Here is a 7,145-nt window from a genome sequence, read left to right as displayed (position 1 = left end):
TAATCCAGGAATGGATCACTGGACAACGGTCAAGAACATCCTCAAATACCTGAAAAGGACTAAGGATATGTTTCTCGTATATGGAGGTGACAAAGAGCTAGTCGTAAATGGTTACGTCGATGCAAGCTTTGACACTGATCCGGACGATTCTAAATCGCAAACCGGATACGTATTTTTATTAAACGGTGGAGCTGTAAGTTGGTGCAGTTCTAAACAAAGCGTCGTGGCAGGATCCACATGTGAAGCGGAGTACATAGCTGCTTCGGAAGCAGCAAATGAAGGAGTCTGGATGAAGGAGTTCATTACCGATCTAGGTGTTATACCTAGTGCATCGGGACCAATGAAGATCTTCTGTGACAATACTTGTGCAATTGCCTTGGCAAAGGAATCCAGATTTCACAAGAGGACCAAACACATCAAGAGACGCTTCAATTCCATCCGGGACCAAGTCCAAGTGGGAGACATAGAGATTTGCAAGATACATACGGATCTGAATGTTGCAGACCCGTTGACTAAGCCTCTCTCACGAGCAAAACATGATCAGCACCAAGACTCCATGGGTATTAGAATCATTATTATGTAATCTAGATTATTGACTCTAGTGCAAGTGGGAGACTGAAGAAAATATGCCCTAGAGGCAATAATAAAGTTATTATTTATTTCCTCATATCATGATAAATGTTTATTATTCATGCTAGAATTGTATTAACCGGAAACAATGATACATGTGTGATTACATAGACAAATATATAGTCACTAGTATGCCTCTACTTGACTAGCTCGTTTATCAAAGATGGTTATGTTTCCTAGCCATGGACAAAAGAGTTGTCATTTGATTAACGGGATCACATCATTAGGAGAATGATGTGATTGACATGACCCATTCCGTTAGCCTAGCACTTGATCGTTTAGTATGTTGCTATTGCTTTCTCCATAACTTATACAAGTTCCTGTAACTATGAGATTATGCAACTCCCGTTTACTGGAGGAACACTTTGTGTGCTTCCAAACGTCACAACATAACTGGGTGATTATAAAGGTGCTCTACAGGTGTCTCCAAAGGTACATGTTTAGTTGGCATAATTCGAGATTAGGTTTTGTCACTCCGATTGTCAGAGAGGTATCTCTAGGCCCTCTCGGTAATACACATCACTTAAGCCTTGCAAGCATTGTAACTAATGAGCTAGTTATGAAATGATGTATTACGGAACGAGTAAAGACACTTGCCGGTAACGAGATTGAACTAGGTATTGGATACCGACGATCGAATCTCGGGCAAGTAACATACCGATGACAAAGGGAACAACGTATGTTGTTATGCGGTTTGACCGATAAAGATCTTTGTAGAATATGTAGAAACCAATATGGACATCCAGGTTCCACTATTGGTTATTGACCGAGAATAGTTCTAGGTCATGTCTACATAGTTCTCGAACCCGTAGGGTCCGCACGCTTAACGTTACGATGACAGTTTTATTATGAGTTTATAAGTTTTGATGTACCGAAGTTTGTTCGGAGTCCCGGATGTGATCACGGACATGACGAGGAGTCTCGAAATGGTCGAGACATAAAGATTAATATATTGGACGGATATATTTGGATACCGGAAAGGTTCCGGATGAGATTGGGAATATACCGGAGCTACGGGAGGTTACCGGAACCCCCCGATAAGTATATGGGCCTTATTGGGCCTTAGTGGAAAGGAGGGAGAAGGGGCAAAGGAGGGGGCACGCCCCCCCAAGCCCAATCCGAATTGGGAGGGGGGCCGCCCCCCCCCCCTTTCCTTCTTCCCTCCCCTCTCTTCCTTCCCTCTCCTACTCCTGATAGGAAAGGGGGGGCCAAACCTACGTGGAGTAGGATTGCCCCCTAGGGCGGGCCTCTCCCCTTGGCCGGCCCCCCCTCCTCTCCCCCTTTATATACGGGGGAGGGGGCACCCCTAGCACACACAAGTTGATCTACGGATCGTTCCTTAGCCGTGTGCGGTGCCCCCCTCCACCATATTCCACCTCGGTCATATCGTCGTGGAGTTTAGGCGAAGCCCTGCGCCAGAAGAACATCATCATCGTCACCACGCCGTCGTGCTGACGGAACTCATCCCCGACGCTTTGCTGGATTGGAGCCCGGGGAACGTCATTGAGCTGAACGTGTGCTGAACACGGAGGTGCCGTACGTTCGGTACTTGGATCGGTCGGATCGTGAAGACGTACGACTACATCAACCGCGTTGTCATAATGCTTCCTCTTATGGTCTACGAGGGTACATGGACAACACTCTCCCCTCTCGTTGCTATACCATCACCATGATCTTGCGTGTGCGTAGGAAGTTTTTTGAAATTACTATGTTCCCCAACACGGGGATGGAACACACACCCGTTTCTCCTCAAGATTGATCTCCCTTATTTCGGTGGCTTCGTTATCCTCAAAAAATACTGCTTGTCGAGTCTCCACATACTTGGTGGTGTGACTTGGACAATAGAAATGATATCCTTTTCCCCTATGAGGGTATCCAATGAAGAAACAACTAACTGTCTTTGGATCTAATTTCTTAAATTGTGGATTGAAAATTCTAGCCTCAGTGGGACAACCCCATACACGTAAATAATTCAAACTCGGTTTCTTTCCCGCCCACATCTCGTAAGGTGTGTTCGGTGCTGCTTTAGTGGGAGCGAGATTTAGCACATGTGCGGCTGTCTTTAATGCCTCCATCCATAGGCTGACAGGTAAACTTGCATGACTGAGCATGCTTCGCACCATGTTCATAAGTGTGCGGTTTCGGCGTTCGGCCACGCCATTTTGTTGAGGTTCACCAGGCATTGAATACTGGGCAACAATTCCATTCTCAGAGAGAAACTTGGAAAAAGGTCCTGGAATTTGCCCATAAGGAGCATGCCTACCATAATACTCTCCCCCGCGATCTGATCGTACAACTTTTATTTTAGCGTTTAGTTGGTTCTCAACTTCAGCTTTGAACACTTTGAATTTGTCCAAAGCTTCCGATCGATCACGTATAGGATAAATGTATCCGTATCGAGAGAAGTCATCTGTGAAGGTAATGAACGAATCAAAACCATCCATAGACTTAACATTAAGGGGTCCACATATGTCAGTGTGTATGAGTTCAAGGACACCCGTGGCTCTTACCGCTCCTTTCTTAATCGTTTTTGCGTATTTACCTTTTATACAGTCAATGCATTTGTCTGCATCAGAGAAGTCTAACGGAAGGAGTGCGTCATTTTTAATAAGTCTTTCAATTCTCCCCCTCGAAATGTGCCCTAAACGACGGTGCCACAATTTCGAAGAGGTACTCATACCCTTCCATTTCTTCTCAATATGACATACATCACTCACATGCAGGATAAAATCTTTCAATGATAACATATATAATTGGCCTCGTCTGACGCCGAGGCCTACGTTCTTATTACAATAATTCAAAACAAACATTTTGTTCCCAAACTTGCTCTCAAACATGTTATCATCTAGGCAAGAGACAGAAATCAAATTCCTACTTAAGGTAGGGACATAAAGAACATTATTTAAATGAAGACGGAAGCCAGTGTGGAGTTCTAAGGTGATTGACCCTATGGCTTCAACATCAACTTCGACTCCATTTGCCACCTTAAGTCTTCTTGCCCCCTTTGCCATGGTTTGGATTATATTTGAGTCCTGCATAGAATTGGCAACGTGAGAAGTTGCACCTGAATAAATCCACCAAGAGGTACTAGAGTAATCAATATATAATATTTCATCAACGAAAGTAATTTCATCAGTACCTTTCTTCATCAACCATTTGAGAAATTCTGGACAGTCTTTCTGATAATGACCCTCATGCTTGCAAAAGTTGCACTTGTTTTCTTTAGGCTTATCGTCCACCTTCTCCTTTGCTTTATATGAGTTTGATGAATGTTTCTTAAAGAACTTCTTTTGTGGCTGTTGCTTAGAAGAGCTTGCTCCATCATGTTTTCTCTTGGAGGAGCCAACCAAAAAGGCTTGGTCCTTTCCTTGCCTCTTAATCCTCTCTTCTTCCTCAACAATTCTTGGAGATATCTCCGCGACTGTCCATTTCTCTTTAAGAGAGTTATAGTTAATCTTAAATTGATCAAACTCTTCAGGGTGGGAGTCCAAGATCATTATGACAAGGAGATTGTCATTGAGCTCACATTGTAATGCCTTCAATTTGTTACAGGCATTCACCATCTTTAAAATGTGAGCCCTGACATCACCATCATTATTATACTTCCCAAGGAGCTTGTGAAAAAGTTCATGTGCATAAACCTTGTCGGAGCCTTTGAATTGCTCCTCCAGGGCTGCCATGAATTCCTTAGGAGTATCTTTCTTGGGTAGTGCCCCAATTATGCCAGGTGAGATGGATGATCTCATCACAAGCATAGCAATGTGATTTGACTTTTCCCATATTTCCATTTTGGAATCATAAGTTTTCTTTAGTTCAGCATACCCCGTGACACCAGCAGTTGGAGCCACGGGTTTATCCTCCCGTAAAGCATAATCAAACTGATGGATGGCTAGGCATAATTCCATCGAGTTCTTCCAACGAGGGAAGTTACTACCTGTCAACGGTTCGACGGTAAACGCAGCGGAAGCTGTAATGGACATGAAAGAGTTTTATGAGTAATTGACATGAATATGAAATTTTACGTTGGCAAAATAAAATAGACATGCCATGTATTTTATTTTAACTCCATGTCAAAACACCGTTGGGCAGAAAAAACATGGAATTAAAATATCATAAGTGATGACTCATAATAATAAAACAACGTTGATCTGAATTAAAATAAGAGTCATTTCATTCTCAATTTAGACATCAACATAAGAAAAATATCATTTTTTTATGTCTAAAAAAATAAAATAAATATTCATCATGTAAAACACATAATAAATCCTGGATAAAATATCTCGTTGGTTCAATTTTACACAGAATAATAGCATGATTTAATTCATTATTATCTCAGATTTTTTCTGGCTAAAACAGTGCGAAAACTTAATTGTATTAAATGAAAATGCACTGGAAAAGACAGAAAATGGCCAAAATTTATTTGTGTCCGAAATACCCCATAGTTACACGTTAAAAAGGGGGGCCAGCCCAGCAGCAAGACACGTAAAAAAACATAGCTGGACTGTAACAACCTGGGCCGTAGCCCACGGCCGAAAATGGCCCATCAGCGCCCGATGGCCCAGCTCGGAGCCACGCGATGCTCTCACTCGTCGGATCAAACCGACGGCGAGGATTGCCCCGCAGCTGAGCAAGAACAGTGGCCCGTCAAACCCTAGGTCATTTCCCCTTCTCCCCCGCATTTCACGCTCCCGAGAGCGGCGACGGCGTTCGACGGCGGCCCGAGGCGCGGCGGCTACGCTCGCCGGAGGAGCATGCAGCGGAGTCATTCCCGCGCGCTTCTCCGTCGAGCGTGGCTCCAGCGTCCGTGCGCATGGCACATCAAAGGGGGGCAAGATGGGGCGCCGGCAAGGCGCGGACGTATTCCGCGCGTCGCCCAGGGCACGACGGCGTCGCGGCGTCTCCGCCCTCGCACAACGGTGGGCGTTGTGCGGGCCCCGAAGGGAAAAGGCGGCTACGCGACGCATTTGGTGAGCATTTCATCTCATTCTCCTTCAATTCGTGTACATCAATGCTTGATTTGGTGAAAACAGTCCTAATTGAAGAATTAGGGTTCTACCGAAATTGGGGATTGTTTCTAGGGTTCTTCAACATGGGGGTTTGCTACTGTTGATGTACTATGTACCCCTCTGCATTCTAATTTGATGATGCATACGGAACAGGACTTAAACATGATCAATTTTAATCAACATAACATGAAGGTGATCATTAGATCTTAACTTAGATTAAGTAAAATTGATGAACATAGGTGGCAGTACTGATCCGTAGCAAATTATAATTCAAAACATGATTAACAGTGGGCAATTGACATCAACATCAAAACAGTAGCAATCAAACTTGATCTACTTAGGGCCTAAACTTGAGATTGATTTACTATAGGGATCTAAAAGCAATCAAAATTGGCGTCTGATACCATTGTTGGAATAATTATGCATCTATAGGATGCCATTAGTAGAAATTGATTGCAACTAGAACACCTAATTGACATGAACAGAGAAGGGTTTAGGGTTTCTTTACATGTCACGGGAGTGGACATGATCGCCTGCTCGGTGCAGGCGTGATGCAGGGGTGATGTAGTCGAAGTAGATGTTCTCCTCGACGTCCTGATTCCTTCAGGACGCCACCGGGACTGGCCAGGGACGGCGGCGGCGGCTGGCTTAGGTCTTCCCGTCGCTACAGCGCTCCTGATCGGATGGGGTGAGAATATCGGGAGGAGAGAAAACCGTACGTGAATTATGATCGCGCAGGTGGCCAGCTCTCTCCCGTATCCTTTTATATGGTGCTAGCGACAGGAGACCCAAAACCTGAGTTGGTTTTTGGGCGCCACCGATCAGGGCGCATTAGTTTTGATCGAGGTTCACGTACGTTGGTACGTGGACCCCTTCACTTATCGTTATCCCTTCTTTCTTTCTTTTTTCTGTTAGACTAATAGATCTAATCTGGCTTGTTAAGCCGTCAGATCAAAACCAACATGAAGCAGCAAGGGCCTGCGGCTGGGAATAGTACGGCTGCACCTGCAGGGAGCAGGGAATGCCATTTTTTAGGGTGCAGAGAGTGCCTAGCCGGCAGGGAGGAAGCTAATTCATGAGGCAACGTGGGAATTTTGGAAATCTAAGGTGACCAGATCCTTTCTTCAGTCAAACCTATACAAATGGGAAATGGCAAGTTGGTCACTGGTTTTAGGCTATTTTTAATTGCAATTGAAATGATTGATTTTTAGGAAAAGATGGCAAAAGATCAAAGTGCAAAGTCATGTGTGTCAAATTAACAAATACTCCCTCTGTATCCAAATATAAGACGCTTTTGCAATTCAATTTGAACTGCCAAAATGACTTATATTTTGATACAGAGGAATATAATGTAAGGAGTGGAAATTTTTAAAGTCCAAAATAACAAGCGGCTAAAATTAATTCGCCCTTCGAGAGGAGGCGCGGGTTTTAGTGTGGCTGGTGGCATGCCATCATTCTGTCCATGCTCTGTCGCAGCATCGCCCATGTCTTCGCATGTTGCTTCTGCTT

This window comes from Triticum dicoccoides, chromosome 6B, assembly GCF_002162155.2.
Source record: "Triticum dicoccoides isolate Atlit2015 ecotype Zavitan chromosome 6B, WEW_v2.0, whole genome shotgun sequence".
In the NCBI taxonomy this organism is placed as follows: Eukaryota; Viridiplantae; Streptophyta; class Magnoliopsida; order Poales; family Poaceae; genus Triticum; species Triticum dicoccoides.
This window is presented reverse-complemented; position numbering follows the sequence as displayed.